Source organism: Camarhynchus parvulus, chromosome 14, assembly GCF_901933205.1.
Source record: "Camarhynchus parvulus chromosome 14, STF_HiC, whole genome shotgun sequence".
Lineage (NCBI taxonomy): Eukaryota > Metazoa > Chordata > Aves > Passeriformes > Thraupidae > Camarhynchus > Camarhynchus parvulus.
In genome coordinates this window covers 15,830,075-15,843,468 of record NC_044584.1, presented here as the reverse complement: position 1 = coordinate 15,843,468, position 13,394 = coordinate 15,830,075, and the positions used below count along the sequence as shown (strand labels likewise).

Sequence of the window (13,394 nt, the reverse complement as noted above, 5' to 3'; positions counted from 1 at the left end):
CAAAAACATATTTTTTTCAAATATAGCAGCATTTATTTGCTTTGTTATGTGCGTTTCTTTTACTTTAGAAACTAATAGGTAAAAAGCTTTTTTAGGGGTATGGTTATTTAATACAGTATATTAATTGATTAATAACTACTGGAGCAAGGAGATATATGAGGTTTTGGCACCCAAAGTTAGCAGCATGTCCTAGGCACTCACTGCTGGGTCCCTAGGGAGCCCTTGCAGACTCTTTATTCATTTAGCACTTCCTGTTGGCTCACTCCCAAAATCCAGAGGACTTTGCTCTCTTTCCCTCCAAGTTGGAAATAAAATTTTATGGTCATGGTTGAGGAGGGGATGTGGCACAGTGCAGCTTAGTGCCCATATGTCCAAATGCAGGGAATTGCTCTGGGCTCTGAGACCTGTGGGGGCCCAGCAGAGAGTGCCAGATGCATCCCAGTTATGTGCCATGGAAGGCAGCGTTTGGAGGGAAAACAGGCAGGAGGAAGTGATCTGTGCCTGTTAAGAAGGCAGGAGGAAGTGATCTGTGCAATTTAAAATTTAATATGTGTAATGTTAGCATAATAATAATAAAAGCATAATAATAATTCAAATTTCCTAGAGGAAATGTTCTTTTCCTAGTGCTGATGTCCATGTAGCACTCGATTTCCCATCTATTGAACAGAGTGTATCACACAATTTAGAGCTTTTTTCTATCTGTAAGAAGGAAAATTTTGTAGGCATGTTGTGCATGAACCTGAATGGCTGCCTGTTTATTGCTGAGGCTTTGCTTTCACTCACCTTGGTGGGTCTGCAGCTCTGCTCTGGGGTTGATGCCAGCCTGCTGCTTTCTGGCAGGACCAGCGTGAGCCAAGCCTGAGTCCTGCTCAGTGGCACAGCTGGTACCAGCCTGCTCCCCTCCTGCCTGTGCCCAGGGTGGGCAGCACTTTGTGTCCCTGATCAAGACACAAACATAACACAGCAGACTGAAACTTGGAGATAGAAATAGCCCAGAAGGGCAAATATCAAAGTGACTGAGTCACAACGAACAGATCCCTTGACAAACTGCCTGCAAGCAAGTCATTTGTATTTATAATAATAATTGAAAACCATATATGTGGCAAAAGTAATATAGTCCATCAGTGGGAGCTTTTGCCATTTTCCTAGAGCCATGAATTGGCTCTGGAAGGGATAATGCAGGTTTTGGATATTTAAGCAGCTGCCTCACCTGGAGTTGTTTTATTCAGATCTCTCACCTTTTGTTGGGCAGTGTGTCCAACCCTCGCACAATGAAAGCTCTGAGAGCGTTTATAAACTGTTTATAAACTGCAAAGGCACAGAAACTCCATGTACATGGCCAGTAGGGGGGAAATGTAGTGACCAGAGAGAGGCAGAGACTCCACATGACTTAAGGAAAGCAATTAGACCAGTTTGCCCAGAACTGCTAAGTGGTGATGGCTCCCAAGTGATGCTTGTGTTCCCAGGGAGATGAGGAGCTGACAGAGGTTTCTTCAGTTGAAGCAGCAAAAGTGCAACAGCCAACACCCAGACACCAGCTCTGGACAAACTGACTGCAATATTTTGGTACTGAAAGAAATTAAGCCTTCGTACAACTTTTTGGAGAGCTACTTCTGCATTTCTGAGAATTTTAGAGCTGTTTTTTTTTTTTTTTTTCCCAAAGCTTATGCTCTATTTTGAACAACAGTTGATTCAGAAATGCCTTATCTGTTTTTGTTAAATGTGAAAATCAAAAGGTTTTTTTTTTTTTTTTTTAATCTTACAAGCTCTGCAGAATACAGTTGTACATGTTTAGTGCCACTATATATCCCACTGCAAAAAAAGATTGGTAATGCTGATGGTATGTGGGAATAGGTAATCTCCACTGAATTACTTTTTATTTAGGATGTTTTTGCTTGGTTGAAGTTGGGATAGAAGATAAGGAAACAAAACCTAACCCTGTAAAACTGAGAAGTGTAGAAATGCATGAGAATACTTATGTGCCAGCTGCTGAACATAAAACATTGTCACTGAAGTATAAAATCTGACAGGGAAGTGTAGCTGCTGACAAAGAACATTTTATCTGTGTGACAGAGAAAAAATAATACATATGGAAGAGAAAAAAAAATCAATTAGCTACCTATAGTATATAAGCTATCAGTTTTGATGAATACTGGCTAAAATGACCATAAATCTATTTTTTAAGAGTCTCCCTTTTTCTCACACATGGGTTCTGTTAGCTATGCAATTCTTAAACTTCCATGTAATTTTTGCAGCTTCTAATTAATATCAACCAATACAATTATCCAAGAAATTCTGAATACATGTTTTTTCATTCAGTGTTTTATACAGAAATAGCAATTAAGGACTGCACAGGAAATTCAGGAGGAGCAGCTAACACTGTTCAATACACTCCTGATAGATTAGCTGCTTCTAGGGAGAAATAGGAGAAAGTGCCATGTTTTAGGACCTATTTTCAAAACTTGTTCCTAAAATGATTTGAGGCAATAGAAGAAATGCAAGCAGGGTGAACAATTCTCCAGAGTATTTCCTTTAGTCTTGTTTCAGTTACAGCATGGCTGTTCAATTGTGTTCCTGCAGTCCAAGGTTAATTTTTTGTGTGTCTTTGCAGAACTACTTCCTGATGAAGATAAGGAGTAATAATGTAGAAAATATTTCATGATATAACCTTGTCATAGCTTTTCCAAACTGTCTGGGAGCAAGGAGTTATTAGAGTAGAATAAACATAAAATTTCAGTGCAGGTTTTCTGGCAGGAAGAGCAAAGAAACATGGTGTTTATAAATTACTTAGGAGCTCACAGAGGAGAGGAACTTAACGAGCAGACAGGAAGGGAAGAAGAAATGCCTAGAGACAGGTTTGGTGGGAACAGGAGAGCACAGACCTGTCCAGCAGTGAAGCATCTGCAGCACTGAGCAGCATCCAAGTGAAAGGAGAAGGGGAGTCCTGAGAGGCTTGAACTGGAGGAGGAGGAGGAGAAGGGAAGCCAGGAATGGATTTAAGAGGCTTTATGGGTATGAGAGAAGTCAGCTAAAACTTGATGAAAGATAAACTGAGTGAGAAGACGATAAGAGCAGGGAGTTTGTGATGTTCAGAGTGGTGCTACGAGAAGGAAAGATGGAGAAGTCAAAGATGTAAAGGAGGAGAAAATGGAGAACAAGACAGAATAAATACATGAAGACCAAATCTGTTAGTTCAGCGAGGCTCCACTATTTTATTCACAGAAGCAAACAGTGGGTGTGCTTCATGTTTTACAGTGTTTCTGAGGACACTTGAGTACAGAGAGAGGTACATAAAGAAATGTCTGTGTTAACAGTATGACTTTTTTGCTGGTTTGGAGTGTCCTGTAGTGCTGGGCCATGTAAATCCATAGAAAGAGGCTGTCTGGGTACTGGCATACTTCTAACCTGAGAGAAATAACATATAATAGATACTGGAAAGGTAGAAATGGAACAAAACAAAACAAAAAAAAGGCACCTGCAACTCTTCTGCACCTGGCTGATAGGTCTGCTGAGTGGAACTTTGCTTCTTCCATCAGGGGCAAAAGCCTCTGACAGGACAGACCTTGGGGTCTGGGCTTCCCTGGAGTGAGTCCCTCTTGCCTCCCACCCTGGCTAGAATCACTTGAAGGATAAATGCTTTCAATGTCCAGATTCATTTCTTTGTTTGTTGTTTTGGGGTTTGGGTTTACTGTAGGAAACATTTTTTTCCAATGTTTTTTCCTCTTTTTATTACTTAATCTCACTGCAAAGAATTAGTTTAAAGCCATCACAGATATATAGGGAGAGAAGTAGAGTGAAAGGGCTTAGATCATACATTGGAATGTACATTCAGTGGTTTGTAAGGGTTTTGTGGGGGTTTTTTTGTTTGTTTTTTAGGGTTCTTTAGTCCGTCAAATAGAGGTATTAGCTGGTGAAATACATGTTTTTTATCAGTCAGAAGATACCTGGGGTGAGAAACAAGTACTTTTGTCTGTAGCATTTGCAGCCTCAGTGGTGGCATGAAAGCTTCTCTAGGCATGATTCCCCAGACTGTGAGCTGCAATTATGTGAATGCAAGATGGTGACTTGTTAAGGTATTTCATTTATAGTTTGTAAAGCTGTATATCTTCTGCAATAGAGCAATGCTCTATTTTCGTTCTTTGCATTTCAGAATTTCCAGAAAGAGCTGAAGTAGCTTATCATAGACTTTATTTGTTGCTGTAGTCTCTGTCTCCAGACAGTCCCTCCAATGCAGTGAAATTCAGCGTGCTCCATCTGAAGTTATGGAGAGCTGAACAAAATTTTTTTTTCTTCTTTATTTATTTTTTTTTTTTAGCGAGAAAAACTCAGTATTAGTTTTTTACCAACGCTTGCAGTTGGTAAACAGAACCAGGCTAAAGGCATCCAGAGGAATTTCATATGGTCAGTGCCTGTTTTTGCTGTGCTAGTGGTAGTTTTGTCTTTAGACAAAGCCCCAGTGTTTAGTGAGCTATCAAGCAGTGAGTGATTTCTGTACACTTGATGGGATGAGATCAGTAAATTATCTGGAAATGGTTTCAGGAGCAAACCCATTTCAGCTGGGCTAAAGGTCCTTCTCTCATTCTTTGTGCTCTGTGAAGTTATAGTGTTTCCAGATCCATTATCTGTGTGTTATATGGAGATTTATTTACTTTCAGCAGCAAAGTTGATCTTGTTTACTTCAGTAAGTGCTTGCTTTAGATATTTTCTGAAAGGGATAAGGAGGAAAAAAAGCTGCTTTTTGAAATAAATATTATATTCTGGCTGCTGCTAGCCTTCATTACCCACTTTTTTATAAACTGGAGTTTGCTGGCTTTTCGTGTGCCTTGTTGCAAAGCTTTGTTAAAACACTGCCATGGAAATGAAAGTTTCATACACATTGACATAATTAATGAAGAGGCAGGCAGCATGCTCTACCAATTAACACCACAGGGAAAAGTAAAATTGGCTTCCTTTTTGCGTGTGGTGCCAAAGTGAAGAACTGTAACACACAGCAAATAAATAGAGATCCTTTTAATGAGCTGCAAGATCGAGCTGAATAACTCTGAAAGGATGTTGTGTAAACCATTGCCAACTATTTAGAGTGTTAAGAGTAATTGATGAGCTTACTTGAAAGTTTGGAGGGTTTCTTTGGGGGGGGGAGTTGGGGTAGGGAAAGACTGTCAAAGAATGGAAATACTGCTTGTTAATAAATAAATTGTATTTTCAATGCAGTTATTAGGCATGTTAAAAAATGTAACAAGCACTTTAGAACAAATATGGAAAAAAAGAAGCAGTTTACTGCTTGCTACTTGACCAAGTTTGTCAGAACTCATTTTTTCAGCTGAGCATTTCTGGGCTTCATATTTACTCCTAATGAAAACTTGACTCATTTTTCTCGGATGCTGATTCCAAGTAGCACAACTCTCTGGCAAGACAAAACATCACTCAACCTTGACTTTTTCCAGTTATCCCAAAGTCCTGATAATAACAATAGCAGGGAAGTAAACAGGTGAAATTTTTCTTTGCTTTACATGAAGGATTCTGTTTACCTTGAGACGTAGGTGTAGAAAATTCAGAGCAGTTAAGGTTAATTTTTTTTTTCAAAAGATTCTTTCATCAAGCAGAATTATCCTAAAAGCCTCCTAAATAAGACTGAGTTTTTGGACAATACAAAACTCCAAACCTGTGATGGTTTATAGGTGAAAAGAATTAATGGGCATTAGAAATTAGAAGGCAGCATCATTTAGATCAAAGTATCTGTAATAACAGAAGTGCAATTTTGACTGTTCAGTGGCACCAGCTAGCTTAGAATGTCTTTATATAAGAAAATAATACATCTTCTGCACTTTCTGTTCATTCTAAATTATTTAAATTTTGACAATAATCAATTTTTAATATTTTATTTCAGCCCAGGTATTGCATGAGGTTAAATCCAGCATATCATTCATTTCACATTGTATGCAAGAAAATCACCAAGGTTTATCTATGAGCCTCTGCACCTCAGCATCTTAAATAAATCTTAAAATATGTCAGAATTGTAATTAAGGAAGCAAAATGTGGTAAAGCTAAAAGTAATAATTAGAAGTCGATAAAGATTGTGCTAAACTTGCTGAACAATTGACCTTTGTGACAGCCATGCCTGCTCTCAGTTATCATCCCAGCAGAGAATTATGTGTCCCTTCACTTGGAATGTTAAAGGTGACACCAGAAGTATTCAATAACTGTACAACAAAGAATATTAATATGCAAACCAGCTAGAGACAGTTTATTGTGACTGTGGTAGGGTCCTTTACTATTGCTGAGTAGTTATTTAATCATTATTTTCTCTTTTTTTCTTTATCTTTTTACTATCTCCCCTCTGCATCTCCTTTGTTTTTCTCTTCAGCCTCTCACATACCCACCTCTAGTCTCTCTTGCGTATTTTTCTTACACATCTTTATATTGCCTAACCTTTTCCTAACCTAGATTTTGTCCTTCAAAATGCTTAATGGGCTCTCTTCTGTCCTCACTGCTGGGCCAAGTGTCTGCTGTGGTGGTGTTCAGGAGTGCCTGGCTGTTCCCAGCTAATCTGATGGCTGTCATCCTCTCTTCCCAGCCAGCTGGCTCTGCCTCTGCCCTGGCTCTTGCCACCACCAAGGAGCATAACAGTGTCTCTTCTGTCCCAGCTTCCTCCCTTTTGACACCATGTGCTTTTTTCTGCCACCCTTTGTGGCCTAAGTGCCTTCTGCTGCAGCCCAAGAACAATTTCCAGAAGATCTGTGATCCAGAAGGACAACAGCTGAGCTCCAGCAGGGAAGATGAGTGTGGATGCTCTGGGAGAGAGAAAGGACAAATTCCTCCAGGATTTATAAGAAGAAACTGCGTTACATCTGACTCCTGTGAGGATTCCATGTGTAATTGTATCTTCTGTAATTTATTTGTGCTTCAGAAAAACATTCATTTTCATCAGTGTTTCATTTCTCCAAGATTCTAAAGAGGTGAAGTAGCACTTAAAGGTTGTGGTTTGACCCCTGCCAGCAACTGAGAACCACAGAGCTGCTCACGGAGTGCCCCTAGTGCTGCCCACCCTGGGAGGGAGGAGAATCTGTAAAAAACCCCAAAGCTCTGAGATAAAGACGCTCAACAGGTACAGCAAAACAAGGAATTCATTCCCAGTGCCCATGGCAGGAATGAACACCATTCCTGGTGTTCATCACCCAGGACAGCTGGGCTCCACCACATGTGACAGTGGCCTGGGAGGACAAAGAGCATCACCCCAAACATCCCCCTCCTCCTCCATCTCCAGCTTCAGATGCTGAGATTGATGTGGGATATTCTGGAATATCCCTTGGGTCAGCTGTCCTGGCTGTGTCCACTCCCTTGAGCACTCCCAGCCCCAGCAGAAGCAGCTTTGGCTCTGTGTCAGCTCTGCTCAGCAGTGACAAAAACTTCCCTGTCTTGTCAGAGATTCCTTGTGTTTGCAGCACAGCTCCAAACCACAGCCCCACACTTTCTACTATGGAGAAAATAAACTCTCTTCCAGCCCAAACCAGCAAACTAAATTCAATAATTTGTCTTCAGGTTGTACAAAGTTCCTTTACTGGATGTGGCCAAGGATAAATTATAATTAATAACTTGTTAACAGTTATCAAGAAAACATAAAGTGCAATGGATGTATTAAAGACTGATGGTCATGATTTCTGTGATAGAAAACTGGAATGGTGTGGAGATCTTTAGTGCTGAAATCCTTCTTGCATTCATGTTTTATGCAGCAAGCATTTTTCTGACCACACATATGTCCAATAAGTAGGAGAGAAGGTGAGAAGTACAAAATATCTTCTGTTGGGTGAGATCTTAAATAGATTAGGGTTCTTGAGCTTGGAATGATGACAGAGAAGTGAGAAGAAAAGCCTAGACAATCATCAATGCTTCAAAAAAATCGAATGTTTTGCCATATAAGAATCAGTACTCATTGATATTGTCAGCCAGTAAGTTCAGTATTAGCATAATAATGGACTTGCTTCTCATGGAGCAGGATTGTGGCACTTGGAATTTATTTGGGATCAAGCAGGGTGGATCCAGGGGCTGTGTAGAAGTTCTGGCTCAGGAAGCTCAGCAGTCACTGGCTGCAGGTTATATTTTGCAGACCAGGGACATGCTCACCTGGCATTTCTTATGTTCCTTCCCTAAATGTTTGCTGCTGTGATTCTGGACTAGATCAGCCTTTTCTCTTGGCCAGTGTGACAATTCCTATGTATTAAAAATATGTATGAACTAGGTGTTGTTGTTACAAAACAGTCGTAATGAATAAGGGCTAATTAAACAATTTTAATGTTCAAACTCCAATGAAAGAGCAGCTTGGTATGATTTACATTTGTGTGCCTTGAATTCAGTTTATTCAAGTAAATATGAGGTGCTTAAGGTGGACAGGTTAGAGCTTATTAATTACCTTGCTCTGTACATATAAGCAATATACATGCCAGCTCCAATCTCTAATAAATCCATCAGCTCTGGGGGTTTTCCTGTTCATTCCCAGTGAGTGTGAGTGCATGTGACAGGCCATGGTTCTGTCAGAACGAATTGTCCCCCTTGGAGAGCTGGCAGCACAGGGAAGTGACAACTTAATGGAAGCTAAAGCACTCTAATGGCAGTGCCTGGTGAAAGGCAGGGGAAGTCATCCCCAGCGTTTGCCCTGGCTCTTGGAAATGTCTCTTTGCATTTCGGCTAATGTGCAGGATCTTGGAGCTTTGCTGGAGTCACATTTGCAGGTATTATTCAATGAAAGGCCATTCAGTCAAGCACTTGTTTGTGGACAGACTTGGCTCCAGCAGGGTCAGCCCTGTGACACTGTGACCTTCTCCATGTGCTCTGAGTCCTGCAGCATCACTCACTTTCAAACCCCTCCTCTGGGAGCCACAGAAACCCATTGCCAGCGCCTAACACCAATGGAAGTACAAGCTTTTTATCCATTACATTGATATTTTTATTTAGTTATGAATGGAATATGTGCTTGATCAAATGGATGAAAAGATAATGCACTTTATTTAAGTGTATTTGTTTACAGGTGAAGAATATAGAGATTAATTTTCCTGCCTTTTATTGGTGTTATGAACAAAAAGTTGTGTTGAGCCAATGGATAAAATTATTGTACTGAGATTATTTCATGTTGTTTTAATATCTTTTTAGATTACATTGGTGTATGTGAACATATTTATTTATAAATAAATAAAACCCCAGTAATATGCATACATTTGTGGACTGTCTTATAAGTGCCCAGTGATTACATTTAAATATTTTCATTTTAATTACATTTTAATATTTTAATAACTTTTATAAATTAAGCTGTGGATATTCAATCTAGATTATTGCATTTTTATTAGGTTTACATGCAAATAATTACTTTGTTCCTGGTTTTCTTGGTGTGATGGTGCTTTTGGACAAAACCAGAATAGCAATCACTTTCAGTAGAATAGTATTTCTTCATCTTTTAATAAAAAGCATGTATGCTTTTCAGGTTGTAATTAGCCAGCTGGATTAAAAAATTAAAAGATATTTCTAATAACAGAATTTCTAAGATTTAGTGAACTTAATCAGTACTATACAATTTATCCAAGTTCATAGAGAACAGGCGAGGGCAGACCCAAGAGGACTTCAGAACTGAAAAAGAGAAAGCCAAATGACTATTCTAAATTAAAAATAACCAATCAACCCAAGTGAACCAAGCAAAAGCATTTCTGTGTGGTTATTTGTATGATTATTTGCTTTCTAGTTGAGACTTTGGTGTTGTTTAGCATGTAGCAGTTGTTGTGAAGGAAAGGTGAATGATCTAAACACGCACTGTTGTTAATGTTGTTTTTGCCACGGATCTGCTTCCTCCTTCCCCTCTCTTCAGCCATCCCGGGAGACACAGGAAACTCCAAACTGCTCAATGAACCTTTCAGGGTTCTCTGTGATTTCTGCCTTCCCCCTACGAATAGCCTGTGACAAAGCATTTCCAGCAGAAGCTCTCTGCTCCCCTGGATCTGGGACAGTCACAGCTGCCTGTGCTGCTGCCTTGCTCTGTGTCTGGAGCTTTGGTGTTCTTAGGGATTTTCCTAAAGCTATGGCCTGTGGAAGCTATCAAGCAGATAGTTTATAACAACTGATATTATCACATTTTTGCTATAGAATTGTTTTCATAATGGCTCATTCATGCATATTTTCTCATGGAGCAAGTCCCACTTCAAGATTCAATTAAAACTTCAATTAAAACTCCTCTGTACATTCAGGGCCTGTGGGGTTTCTGTTATATAATACTTCTCTTTTCAGTTCCTTAACAGAATTGTTCTCTCTTAGAAATTGTTTCCTTAACACACAGAGCCAATATGAACTCACACAATCTTTGCTTCACTTAAATTGGGATTTTCCTCAGGTAAGAATTTGATTTCCCAGTGTGAGAGATGTCTCCCCTCTTTTACTGGGTGCACCAAGCTTCTTTAAGAGCCAGAGCACAGCTTCCAAAGTGTTTTGTCACTTTGATTTTGCAGTTGCTTGAAATATTCAGTTAACTCCTTTTAATCTCTTATTTTGAATGATTTTGTGTTATTAGAGAAAATACAGACTACTTTCTTGTTCCCTGGACTTAATTGTGGATTTACAGAATTTATATATATATATATATATATGTCTTTGTATATGTGCATATATGTTCTTTTCCTTTCCTAGGCTAATGAAAAATTCACAGTACTGATGAACTTTATGTTGTCAGCTGAAGATTAATTCCTGCTTTTTAATAATATTTCATTTTAATTTCTTTTAACTGGCTAAAGGTAACAAACAAGGATCTTCACTGTTTCAGTCTCCTGCAAGCCACTGATTGATGTAAGGGAATTTTCCCCTTCATGCAGGTATACATGTGTGTATGTGTATATGTATGTATATACATACACGTATATGCAAATTATTGATATTCTGTGAAACGGTGCCAAGTTTACATGCACAGAAAAATTGAAATATTTGTCTGCATGGGGTGATTCAAGTGAGAAAGGGATTTTTCTGCTCACACAGGCCTCTGTTGCCCCACCTTTAACAAGTAGCTTGCTTTCAATTTATGCAGAACAAATACCTTGCCTCGTGCAGGGAGGACATTGGCACGTGCGGGAGACATTTTTTAATTTGGGCAAAGTGTATAATATATCATACATGTTTGCTAAGTTGTAAGAATTTAAGATCACTTTCTTCAAGAAAAATCTGGACTCTGGAATGGTATCAAGTTTTGTTGGAACTGAGACAAAAGTGAGGTGTGCACAATAATTATTTAGTTCATCTCTGGGCTGCTTTTTAGGTGTTGTGAAGGAAAAAAGCAAGAGGAAATATAGTTGCAGTCAGAGGTCAATGTAAAGAAGTCCAGGTAAATCAAAACTATTCTACACTGTAAATAATTTACTCTTCTCCCCTTGCCTTGTCCTTTCCCACACACCCCTGTGGTATTTTCTGAGTCCCCCATCGTTGGGAGGAATGATGAATCTGACTCCACGTTCTTAGAAGGCTAACTTATTTCATGATCTATATTATATTAAAGAATGCTATACTAAAACTATTCTAAAGAATAGAGAAAGGATACAGACAGAAGGCTAAAAGATAATAATGAAAAACTCATTACTCTCTCCAGAGTCCCAACACAGGCTGGCTGTGATTGGTCATTAAGTAAAAACAATTCACATGTTGGATAAACAATCTCCAACCACATTCCAAAGCATCAAAACACAGGAGAAGCAAATGAGATAATATTGTTTTCCTTTTTCTCTGACGCTTCTCAGCTTCCCAGGAGAAGAATCCTGGGCAAAGAGATTTTTCAGAAAATAGGATGGTGACACCCCCCTACTCTTTGTTTGCCCCCGACCTTTTCATACCCTCTTGGCTTCTTTGTAGTGTTTCTAACCCGAGGTAACCCCATGTATTTCAACACACAGAAATGCTCCAGCTGGGAAAATCCAATGGAAGTTTGAAGTGTTTTACAGCCTTCTTCTTGCCTCCAAAGTTCTGAGAGGCAGATAAACCACCTGGGATCTCCTGGTGGGCCTGTGCAGGGTGTGCAGGCATTGCTGTCCCAGGCTCAGAGGGGCTGAACTGGCTCAGGCGAGCAGGGACCCTCCAGTGTCAGAGATCTGCCTCCTTCTGTTTACATGCAGCAAATTTGGAATTTACACAGAAAACTAATGGGGTCTCTGGTGTCTCACAGATTTCCTTGGCTTTATCTGCTCTGGATAATTAATGTAACCAAGTGAGTGGATGAGTTCTTTTCTGTAGGAGTCAATAGGCAAGGATGTTTGGAAAATGAATGAACTGCTAAGATTAATTGCAAGGCTGAACGGCCTGGTGAGGGATTCAGAAGGAAGTGCCAATGCCTTTATATCCAAAAGATTTCTTTATTAAAAGTTGTTCAAAATCTCAATAACATTAGATATCAGATTGGACTGAAGATAATGCTTTATTGTTGCTGTTCTAGTCTTAAAATTTGCAAACTATTAATTGCTGTTAGAGAATAATTCATATGAATATTGATCTCAATCAGCTCAGCTGGATTTTTAGTATTCTTCATAATGATAGCCAATTCTAATAATAATTATAAAAATGCACTTTCTAAAATGTACAGTGGTTGGATAGTCAGCAGAAAGATTTAAATCAAAGTTTTATGTGAAATGCTTTATGGGGAAAAAAAACGAAAAACAAAAATCAGATGGTAACAGGATTCAGTTAGGGAATTCTGGGTTTGCTTTGCATTTGTTTAGTCATTTTAGAGATAATTTGTCTTTCAAGTTGAGATTTTTTTTCCCTGTTCATTTTATCAAAGTGCTGCTTACCTATAGTTTACCAGTATTTATAAGTAGATTTCCTGAAGGGAAAATATGTGGTGGGATTTTTTTGGGGGGTAAATTTTAGGAATATTTTGAACCTATTGGTTAATTCTGTCTGCAGACCTCTGTTGTTTTGACTGCCACTCATGTAACACCTGACAGTGTGGATCTAAAATGTGCAGCCAGGCTTGTGAATGGCAGATAGGAACATGGAAGTGCAAGGAGGAAAATCCTGAGTACTCAGAGGAAGGAACATGTCAGCAGGTACTGTGTTCAAGTTCAGACAGAGGCTTGTTTTTTTTTTTTTTTCCCTCAACCATTTTAGCATGAAATCAATGGGGAATGCATAATTTTTTAGATGTGTCTGAGATTGCACAGCAAATGGTCACCAATGAGACTCTCAGCTGCCACACAATCTGGCACAGCTCCTTTCTGCTCCATAGCTCCCAGTTGCATTCAGCCCACTGTCGATGCGATGCCTCTTTTTGGCTCCTTGCCCATCTGTTTTAGTAATTACTGTCATATAAACTGATATTTCTGGACTAGAAACCATGTTGTTGTGAGATAAGCCCGTTAGAGCTACCTTTTGTGACGTGTTCA

General features: G+C 39.2%; 1 protein-coding gene across 6 annotated transcripts in view; it reads left to right on the top strand.

Moving 5' to 3' along the window:
• RBFOX1 (RNA binding fox-1 homolog 1) overlaps positions 1-13,394 on the top strand; it is an 815,431-nt gene that overhangs the window by 512,075 nt on the left and 289,962 nt on the right. Inside the window, exons 1-2 of one of the 6 annotated variants that reach the window (XM_030957845.1) lie at positions 11,326-11,347; positions 12,916-13,058. The exons of the other annotated variants lie outside the window; for them this stretch is intronic. The gene's annotated coding sequence lies outside the window, so the exon portion shown is untranslated. Of the gene's footprint in view, positions 1-11,325; positions 11,348-12,915; positions 13,059-13,394 lie in introns of those variants that run through there. 6 annotated transcript variants of the gene reach the window in all.